This window comes from Macaca nemestrina, chromosome 5 (genome assembly GCF_043159975.1).
Source record: "Macaca nemestrina isolate mMacNem1 chromosome 5, mMacNem.hap1, whole genome shotgun sequence".
Taxonomy (NCBI): Eukaryota; Metazoa; Chordata; class Mammalia; order Primates; family Cercopithecidae; genus Macaca; species Macaca nemestrina.
Window position 1 is genome coordinate 16,554,336 of NC_092129.1, and position 11,778 is coordinate 16,566,113.

Consider the following 11,778-nt stretch of genomic DNA (forward strand, 5'->3'; position numbering starts at 1 on the left):
TCTTTATTATTTTGATATTCAATGATATAGATTTAGGTGAAAAAGTTGCTTGAACACATGATATAGCCCCCTTTTCGGGACAAATCTTTCATGTCAAAATGAGGCTTGAGGAAATATTTTGCAGTGGAAGACCACTGGGTTTGGAGCAGAGCAGTTTTGCTTTTGGCCTATCTATCAGCTGACTCCCTTATGCAAGTCATTTAACTTCTGGGGGCCTCAATTTTTCCGTAAGGTCAAGGGAGATTAACTCCACCAGCCTCAAACTAATTCATAGACTTGTGACTTAGGAGAATAACAAAAACAAATAGACTTGAAGACCTTTAAAAACATTGAAAAGAATTATACACCATAGCAGATATTATTGGTTGCCATGTCAAAATCTTTTGGCCATACTCTTAGTTTTAACAAAGAGATGTACAGAAAATAATCGTTTTCCTGCAGAAAGGAATAGCACTTCAAAGACTCAATTAAGTACATTGACAATTAAAAGGGAAAGGTTATCGACTTGGGAAAGACACAAATCTGTGTTTGAGTCCAATCTGTATAACATTGGGCAGATTATTTAACTTCAGTTTCCTCAAATGTAAAATGGGGAAATGTATCCTGGTTTAAAATCACTCTTGTAAGTATTAGATAAAGTATGTATAGCACCTGTGAAGTTAGCTGGAGTTACCCAGGGTCCTTGGACTCCAGAGTAGGACTTGGAACTAAGTAAACGTTCATTCCTTTTCCACATTACAGATTCTTATGAAGAGTCAATGTTCTCTTTTATTTTACTTCTTTGAGACAGAGTTTCACTCTTGTTGCCCAGGCTGGAGTGCAATGGCACGATCTCTGCTCCCTGCAACCTCTGCCTCCTGGGTTCAGTGACTCTCCTGTCTCAGCCTCCCAAGTGGTTGGGATTACAGGCATGCACCCCACGCCTGGCTAACTGTGTATTTTTAGTAGAGATGGGGTTTCTCCATTGTTGGTCAGGCTGGTCTCAAACTCCTGACCTCAGGTGATCCGCCCACCTCGGCCTCCCAAAGTGCTGGGATTACAGGCGTGAGCCACCACGCCCCGCCAATGCTCTCTTTTAAATAAAATACTGGCTCTGCCTGCAGGAATCCTTATTGCGCCCTATCTAGTTGAGGTGGGCTAGCCTGGGGTCTGACTGAGACTATAACAGTTTGTCTTTCCCATATCTGATATCTAAATTGTTTGGTTCTCACTTTACCAACAAGAATAAATTTTGGCATGTAGATTCTTGCTAAAGATTCAATGATGAATAAACTCCTCCAGCACATACTAAGAGCTCAGCAGATTAATATGTGAGAGAATTTTACAGATGTATTCACTCTAAATTCTAGTAAAGGTAAAATTCTATTCTTCCTTTCTAATTTAATCAGAAATGAATGATTAAATGATTAATCAGAATGATTAATGATTAATCAGAAATGAATGTGATCTTGGCTCACTGCAGCCCCGACATTCCAGGCTCAGGTGATCCTCCCACCACAGCCTCCCGAGTAGGTGGGACTACAGGCGTGCACCATCAAACCTGCAATCAGAGATGAAAATGTATCTGTTCAGTCCCATCTTTTCATGGATGAAGAAACCTAAATGACTTGCTTGTACAGAGCCCAGGCCTCTGATTCCCAGTGACATGCTGTGAGCTTTATACCTGCTAAGACTTCAAGTCCTTGGGCCATTTACTTAGCTCCTTCTTAAAACCTCTTCAAGTTTGGTTTCACAAAAAGAGCTGGTCTCTCCTGGAAAAGGGTGTGCTTTTTTTAGATTCAAACCTAAAAATCCAACAACCCACCCACAGAGTCCTCTGGAGAGCCCAAAGCCTGCATCAGGGCCCAGTTACAGAGAACAGCTCTTCTCAGATGCCTGGAAGCATCTAATTCTTCCAGGCCCTTTGGTGATCTCTGTTTTGATTTCCTAATTGGGTGCTTTAGCTTAATCTGATAAGCTACCTCAAATCCTTTTGAAAGTAAGCAGGTTGTAAATCCTAAATAAATAAAACTACTGTGGCCACTGCAAGCTCAGGTTTGGGCTCCTGTCAAGGAGAATGACCTGCAACCTCCCCTTCCCTCCACCTCCCACGTGGACCCACAGTGCCTGCTTCCCTGGGACCCTTTTAAAGCTCTGATTGCAACCTGGTGACAGCTGTGAATGCACTAGGGAGAAACAGCATTCCAACATTTGGCTTTCCCTAAAGGCAGAACAGGTGGGGGACAGGTAGTGTGTTAATTAGAAATAAACTTTATTATCAGTTTAATTAGCCATCCCAACTTCTGTCCTCTTATGCATAAGAAGTTGGATGAAAAGTTGCTTGAGGTGGTGTAGATTATCTCCTAACCATATTTCTGAAACTGAAGGTCCACCCACCTAATCATTTAAACCAGAAACTTTGTTATTCTGCACTTTTCCTCCCTCAGACAATCACTTGACCAGTCCTGTGACTTTTACCATCTAAACCAGTGGTTTTTAAGCACAGATGCACATAAAAATCTGCAAGCCTTTAAAAACACCAATGCCTGGGTCTCACCTCCAGGTATTCCGATTCAGTGGTCTCAATGCGGGACCTGGGCATTAGTATTTTTTTAAAAAACTCCCCAGGGGGTTATAGCCTGCATCTAGGGTTGAGAAGTTTGTCTAAGCCTAGCTTTATTTCATCCTATCCTTTCTACAAACACTGCCATTTTGGGGGTGCACAGCTTCATGCCTTTCTTGGACCACTGAAGTAGCCTCATAACTGACTTCCCTGCCTCCTGTCTTCTCTGAGCCACCTGTCACTGCTATGGTTTATCTCATTATAACACTGTTGTGCTGGACCCCTTTTGACTTCGTTAGGGATGACACCGTGTTCAAGAGGCTGAAGAAGAGACCCAGAGTCAGCAAAGGAGACACGGGTTCCTTGAGGGAACTTACATACTGGGCAGTCTGGTGGCAGCGGGGAGGATGGAAGAACCACAACTACTTGTAAAAAACTTACAGTTTATAGCCTGTTTTCACTTAGCACCATTCCCCTAGCAACCTCCATCTGGCAACCTTCGTTTAACCCGAGACAAAAGGCCTCAATCCTCTGTCTGGCCCGCATTCCATGGGATGAGCCAAGGGTTCGGCTATTCCTCATAGATAAGAAATGAACTGGCCGGGCGCGGTGGCTCAAGCCTGTAATCCCAGCGCTTTGGGAGGCCGAAACGGGCGGATCACGAGGTCAGGAGATCGAGACCATCCTGGCTAACATGGTGAAACCCCGTATCTACTAAAAAATACAAAAAACTAGCCGGGCGAGGTGGCAGGCGCCTGTAGTCCCAGCTACTCGGGAGGCTGAGGCAGGAGAATGGCGTGAACCCGGGAGGGCGGAGCTTGCAGTGAGCTGAGATCCGGCCACTGCACTCCAGCCTGGGTGACAGAGCGAGACTTCGTCTCAAAAAAAAAAAAAAAAAAGAAAAGAAAAAAAAAAAAGAAATGAATCTCCGGGTTGGTTATTTCTGGATTCTTCAGCTTGGAACTCTGACGCACATTCTTTTTTTTTTTTTGAGAAAGTGTCTTGTTCTGTCACCCAGGCTGGAGTTCAGTGACATGACCTCCTTGACTCAATCAATCCTCCTATCTCAGCCTCCCATGTAGCTGGGACTACAGGTGTGTGCCACCATACCTGGCTAATTTTCGTTATTTTTATTTTTTGTAGAGATGGGGTTTTGCCATGTTTCCTAGGCTCTTCTTGAACTCCTGGGCTCAAGTGATCCTCCCACCTATGCCTCCCAAAGTGCTGGGATTACAGACATGAGCCATTGCTCCTGGCCAACAGATTCTTCTTAAGTTATTGCCACGTCAGCCATTCAAACACCAATTTGAATTTTTGGGGGGCCTCATGTCCCCAAGTTCCCTTTTCAGCCATGTGCAAATCCTTTATTATCTGCATGATGGTGATTACTGACATTTATTAAGGAATTGCTGAATGCCAAGCATGTGCCAACCATACATATTTTATTTGATCCTCACAACAACCCAATGAGGTAGGTTCTCATTTTACAGAAAGGAGGTCAAGGTTTCCAGAGGTTAGCAAATTGCTAAGTCTTAGAGAAAGTATGTGACAGAGGCAGAATTTAAACGCAGGCCTAACTTAAGCATGAAAATGTTCTGCCTCTTGTTGAATTTAAAGATAGAAGAATAGACACAGAAGTTTATAGCCTCTCCTTTCAGAGATCCTGCTAAAATATTTGAAAAGATAAAAGAGGCTTAAGCTTGCAAGTACAAAGAGAATAGGAGAGAAGACATTAATTGATGAAATATTTCAAACATATTTCAAAAGACAGGAAAGGGATGTAGGAAAAGTGTCTGATATAACCAGACTGAGGATACCATATCTTAAAGGACAAGCGAGAGGATGGTACCAAGAAGGAGAGAGTAAGTTAGCCCTGTAGACTCCTGGAGAAGCTCAGAAACTGGGGAATCCAGTACAGCAGAGAGGGTGGGAATAAATTGAAGAATATGTTCACATGAGGAACAGTCTGTGTACGTCACTTATGGCTCAGGCATAGAACCCCAGCAGCTGTGTAATCACCCACCAGGCAGGAGGCTGATTATTCTTTGGAGGATGGGAGAGAAGAGGCTCAGGGTTTGGAGACAATATGCACAGCCTGGCCCAGAATTAGTCATAGGGCTGCGAGTGAGAGAATTAATTGCAACTCTGCCTATGGCATGGCCATACTCCTCAGTGCTTTTCCCTCTCTTTGCTTCTAGGATGCAGGTTGCCTTTTAGACAGGACAGGAGGATTCTTTGCTGGAGAAACTGAGCGGTTCCTAGGAAAAGATATATGAGGTATACTAGCATTTTGCAGTCCTCCAACAGGATGATGATTTCCTAACCAGTCAAAGTGAAGTCAACATGGAATGGACTATGTGAAGGAAGCCTGCATTCGTGTTCTATTGCCACTATGACAAATTACCACAAACTAAGAGGCTTAAAACAAGATAAATGTATCACCTCTCAGTTCCATAGATCAGAAGTCTAACACAGACATCACTGGGTGAACAGCAAGGCCTTAGCAAGGCTGTGATCCTTTCTGGAGACTGTAAGGGGGAATTCATTTCTTTGCCTTTTTCCAGCTCTCCTTGGCTCGTGGTCCCTTCCTCCATCTTCAAAGCCAGCAAAGTCGGCAAAGTCCTACTCCTGCGGACCTCTCTCTGGTCCTTTCTGCCTCCCGTTTTCCCTAAGAACCCTTACGATCACCTTGAGTCCACCTGGATAGTCCAGGTTACTCTCCCCATCTTAAAGTCAACTAATTAACAAGGAATTCCTGAATTCCTTCTGGAATCTTAATTCCCCTTTTCCATAAAACAACATATTCGCAGATTCTGTATATTAAGGCAAGGACATCTCTGAGGGCCATTATTTTGCTCACCACACTTTCCCCACATGAAAGAGAAAGAGCAAAAACAACGAAGTCTGAGAAACTGCCACAGTTGAGAGGGGCCTAAGGAGACATGATGATTAAATTTCCTTTAGGATCCTGGATGGAACAGAAAAAACACATTAGATAAAAAGTTAGGAAATGTGGGTAAAGGATGGGCTTGGATTAATACTGTATCAGTATTGGTTCATTCATTATGGTAAATGTGCTATTAAGATATTAATATTAATTTAATTTATAAGGGAAACTGGGTGTGGCATATACAGAAAATCTCTGTACTATCTTTACATGTTTTTGCAAATCTAAAACTATTCTAAAATGAAAAAATATTTTTTTAAAAAGGAAAAAGAATGGTTGCCCCTTGGAGTAGAGTAGGAATGAAGGTGTGGGATAGAGGTGTCTCCTTATAATTTTCTCTTCTTGAAAATTACATTTTAAAACCATGTGCATGCATTATTTTGATGAAAATATTAAAATATAAAAAAGTTCCCTCTTTGCTCACATTTTTTCCTCCTTCCGTGATGACCTTCTCCTCATCTTTGTCTAGTAAATCTTGCTCAGATCTTTAAAACTCAAGACAAATGCCAGACTCTGAAGTTTGTACCAGTTACCCCAAGGAAAATTAATTATGCCCCCACTTTGTGTTACCCTTGCATTTGCATATGTAATCATACAGCATATCACACTGTATCATTGTTATTGGTTTAGTGTCTGTCTCCTCTACCAGGATGTGAGCTCCTGGAGGGCAAAAACTATCTTATCCATCTTTATGTCCCCAGTGATAATACAGTAGCTGGCTCATAAGATACTAAAGAAATAGATACCGAGTTAATGACTGGGAAAAATGAACCAATAAATGAATAAATTAACAAGAGGAGCAATCTACTGAAGAACCATTGGGTTATTCTCTGCATTTTTTAGTTCCAGTAAAGAAGACAAGATTGTACTACGAAGATGATCAAGTCCTAGTCTGAATATGAGAATCAGATCAAGAAAAATTACCATCTTGGCACATACTGGGAAGATAAGCTGGTGCCTAAACACTGGGCTTGTCAGCAAAAGTAATGTGTACATGAGTTTAATATGAGCTAAATAGAAAATATTCATAAAATACCTTTAAGAAAACAAGATAATGTACTTCTACAACTGTAATGAAAATATACCATTTTTGTCTATTAAGATAATAGAATAAATTACCCGTAACAAAGTGGGATCAATGATACCAACTATATATTTAAAATAGCTGTACAGTTAAATGCAATGTAATATAGAATACAGCAGACACAACAGAAAATAGCATTGTTTAAACAGCATTTTAAATCCTGCTTTGTCCAATCATATTTCTATAACGTCTGTTTTTTAACTTGTAGAATGAAACTCAAAGGCTTTACCAGGGTCTCTAAACCCATCCAGGAGGTGGCCCCTGCTTGCACCTCTGCCCTCCTGCCCTCCTGCCTTTCAGTTTGTGAAGGCCCCAGCTCTCCACTGGGTTGCTCCCTCTTCCTGGCATACCCTTCTCTGCTCTTTATGTGTCTACCATCCTTTGCATCTCAGCTCAAATGTCCCCTTCTCAGGGAGGGCCTCCCTGATGATCTTACCTTAAATAGCACAACCTCCAAATTACTCTTTCTGACATCACCTTGTCTATATCCTTTATTGCATAAGTTGGCAATTATCATGCTTATTTATTTCCTTTTTCAGATTTTACCTTTTGTATGTTTGTTTGGGTTGTGTCTGTCTCCATGCTAGAAAACAGCGCCACCTCTGCTCCAGGTAACTAGAGTGTCCCATAGTTCAAGTGTAAAGACTGAGGGCATCATGACCTTCTGCAGGGGCTCTGTAAATGGATCAGAGAAGGGGTATTAGGTTGGTGCAAAAGTAATTGTGGTTTTGGCTGTTACTTTTAATGGCAAAAACTACAGTTATTTTTGCACCAACCTAATACAAAGGAGGAGGAGCTGTTGGGCTCAATATTCTCTCTTCTGTTCACTGAGTGGCTCAGGCTTGAGACAAGCAGTATCTAAGGACCCAATAATTAGGGACTCACAATGTTTTTTCTCTTTGGGTATAAACCAGCCTTCCTCCAATCCATGAATCCATAACATGTATCCTAGTGTATGATTTTCAGACATTCAAATGAAAATGCTTTTTCAGGAATGCATCCCATGGAAAACTAGGAGTCCACCTGTATGGTCTGCAAAATGCCTGCCAGTAGGCCCTTAGCATGGCCTGGGCACAGTATCTTCCTTCCTTTACTTGTCTTTTGTCTTGAGTACCCACTGCGCTGCTCCTGCATTCCAAGTCCTGCCATTTCTGTGGGCAGCAGAGAGAACCTGGGATCCTGCTTCTTCTAATAGGAAACACACCTCCCAGACCTTGGCCCCAGCAGAAAATGTACTCCTAGTTGAGCAGAAATGTGCATCATTATGCCTTCTAACAAATGTTGCTTTTTAAACTTTTCACTGTCATTTGAGCAGCCCTAAGTAGGGAACGGGGGGAAGAAAAGCAACAGAAAGGAAAATCATTCATAATAAAAATGATAAGATATACATTTTGGGGTTCAGAAGATAAGAGGAACTGGTGTAAGCTTACAACAGCAGTTGCTAATTGTAGTCAGATTACAAAATAGGAATGGATATATGACTTGAAGGGATTAAAAACATAAATAGTAAACAAACATCAATGATGTTCAGCTTAAGAAACATTTAAATATACTCTGACTCAAGTGAGTTAGTTCATATTACTATATCTCCAATAAATTAGAAACCATTAAATGTTGTAGAAATGTATATTTGGCAGGGCTGAAGACAAAATAGCACCACTGAAAAATGCGGATACCTTGATGATTAGAGAATTTCCTGGAGAGAATATAGTTCACATAGGAGCCACCAAATTGGCCTTAGTCCTTGCTCTGATAATCCCATGTTTGACAATTTATTCTAAAGAAGTTCTTAGAAGAAAGAAATGCTTATTTGCACTAAGATGTTTATAGCTATTCTATTTGTGTGACAAAACAACAACAAACACAAAACCAACTGGAAGTCATGAAAATGTCCTCTAATTGGTAACATAGGTGCAATTGCTACATTGATTCAATATCTTGGCATGAAAATGGTAGGTACATTGACAATATGGACATATGAGAGAGCAGAGAGCATATTTTAAATAACACTAGGTGAAAAAATATAACAGCATTGCACAGTGATTATAATTCTGTGCATACATCTTAAAGAACATAATCATGTAAAAAGTGATTATCAGAAGAGGTTATAAAAGCTTGTACTGGATATTTATGGAGAAGGGATCCTCTAGTTTTGTTTTAGTTTAATTGTCTTGCTGTTTGCGTCTCTTTCATTGTAACATTGTATAAATATATTCTAATTTAAAACTTTAGCAAATAGAATGTTTAAGTAAATTCCATGTTGAAGAGCGTGGTGATTTTCCCAGTCTCCACAGTCAGAATGGGTGAGAGTTCTGGTGTACCTTTCTCTGCTGGGCGAGTGTAGTGTAGGAGAGACACTATTCCAATCTACTGCCAGTCCTGTAGGTAGTGAGGCAGCTGCAGAGACAGAAAGCTCTACCCTGAGATCTTTTCTGCCTTAGTAACCAAACTCTGATCTTTAGATGAGCACAGGTCACGTGCAGTAAAGACTGTGTTCTCTGACCTCCTTTCCATTCCTGTTCAGTTAGGCGACAGAGTTCTGGTTATTAGCGTGTAAGCAGATACGTTGTGAGTAGCTTCCAAGAAGTGTCCTTAAAGGGAGAGGGTGGGAATTCTCTCTTTCTGCTTCCAGTTCTCAGATGTGATGGCTGGAGCTCCAACAGCTGTGCTAGATCGTGAGATAAATGCTAAATGCTGAGGACAGTAAAGCAACAAGACAAAAATCTGCTCCTTGAGATACCGTGGGACACCGCTTCAGCCCTAGCTGCAGAACTCTAGAAATTTTGCTTAAGTAAATAAAAACCTGTGTGTCCAAACTACTGTTACTGCCAGCCAAACTCAATCTGAAATAATATAGCCGCATTTTTCAGTGTACTTATAAGTCTGTATACGTTGTTTCTTAATTTTAAAAAGAGCAAGAGCATCTTAGAGTTTCCTCTCTAAGTTTTCTCACTGCTTAAACATTTTAAATAATTTCAAATGGATGTCTCCCATTATGGACCAATGAATGATTAGAGCCTTTTGCCCCAAGATTTATCCAGGGTTGTAAAAAATTATTTTTAAAAGTTACTTACTTTTTGTTGTTGTTGCTGTTAGAGACAGAGTCTTGCTCTGTCACCGAGGCTGGAGTGCAGTGACTCCATCTTGGCTCACTGCAACCTCTCCCTCCCTGGTTCAAGCAATTCTCCTGGCTCAGACTCCCAAGTAGCTGAGATTACAGGCACCTGCCACCATGCCCAGCTAATTTTTTTGTATTTTTAGTAGAGACGGGGTTTCATCGTGTTGGCCAGGCTGGTTTACAACTCCTGACTTCAAGTGATCCGCCTGCCTTGGCCTCCCCAAGTGCTAGAATTACAGGTGTAAGCCACCCCGCCTGGCCGAAAAGTTACTTAGTTCTTGATCCAAAAGTAATAAAAGCTCCTTACCCAAAAAAGATAGAAAATATAGATAGGCAAAAGGAAGAAAAATAACTTAGAATACACTTCCCTACATACTCACTGTTAATATTTTGGTATACACTACTAGTCATTGTTTTGTACATGTATATTGTACCTACTTTTGGTAACCTGCTTTTTCTACCCACTAAATTGTGTGTTCACTTCCAAATCATTTAATATTCTTCTAAATATCATTTTAATAGAATGCATTTATTCTATTTCATAGCTGATGTGCCATACTTACCCAATCCCATAGTTTTGGACATTTAAGTTTTTATGTTTTTGTTCTTATGAATAGCACTGTTATGGATTGCTCTTTCGCCTAATCTTTGCACATCTTATTTACCCAATAATAAACTTTCTAGGTTGAAAGGTAGGCAAAATTATATTTTCACATTATGCTTCAGAAATTTGTACTGATTTATCTCTCTTCCACTCCTCCCTCACTGATAATATAAGAGTATTACATGCCTTGTAACTTTACCAACACTGGATCTATCTATCTATTTATTACAGTCTTCAGCTATGTTCCTTAAAAAATTGTGGTAAAATGTATATAATAAAAGTTATCATATTGACCACTGTCAAGTGTACAGTTAGGTGGCTTTAGGCACCTTCACAATGATGGGCAATCATCACCATTATTCATCTCTAGAACTTTTTCATCATCACAAACTGAAACTCTGTACCCATGAGACAAGAACTCCCTATTTTCCCTCTATTAACAGCTCCCAGCATCCACCATTCTATTTTCTGGTCTCTGAATTTGACTACTCTAGGTACCTCACAGAAATGGAATCATACAGTACTTTTCTTGTGTGTGACTGGTTTCTTTCACTTAGCATAGTGTTTTCAAGTTTCATCCATGTTGTAACATGTGTCATAATTTCCTTCCTTTTAAAGGCACTATATATATATGTGTGTGTGTGTGTGTGTGTGTGTATACATATATACATACACATTTTATGTATATACCATATTTTTACCCATTCATCTATCAATGGTTACTTGGGTTGGTTCCACCTTTTGGCTATCGTGACTAATGTTCTTATGAACATGGGTATACAAATATCTCTTCTAGTCCCTGCTTTCGATTTTTGGGGGGTATATACCCATAGGTGAAATGCTGAATCTTATGGTAATTCTGTGCTTAATTTTTTGAGGAATGGTGCCATACTGTTTTCCATATTGGCTGCACCATTTTACACCCCCACAAATAGTGCATGGAGGTTCCGATTTCTTTACATCCTAGCCAATGCTTATTTTCTGTTTTTTTTTTCTTTTGTTTTTAATGGTAGCCATCCTCATGGACAATATTTCATTGTGGTTTTGATTTGCATTTCCCTAATGATTAGTGATTTTAGCATTTAAAAAAATGTGCTTATTGTCCACTTGTATATCTTCTTTGGAGAAGTGTCTATTCAAGTCCTTTGCCCATTTTTAATCAGGTTTTTGTGGTTGTTAGGTTATAGAAGTTGTTTATATACTCTGGAAATCATATCAGAATATATGATATTCTTATTAGACATGTGATTTGTAACTATTTTCTCATTTTGTGGTTGCTTTTTCACTCTTGAATGAATCCTTTGGTGCACAGAAGTTTTAAATTTCAATGAAGTGCAATTTATCTATTTTTAAATTTTGTTGCTTGTGCTTTTCGTATCATATACAAGAGATCATTGCCAAATTCAGTGTCATTAAGTTTTCCCCTATATTTTCTTCTAAGAATTTTAGTTTTAGTTCTTGCATTTTGGTCTTTGATCCATTT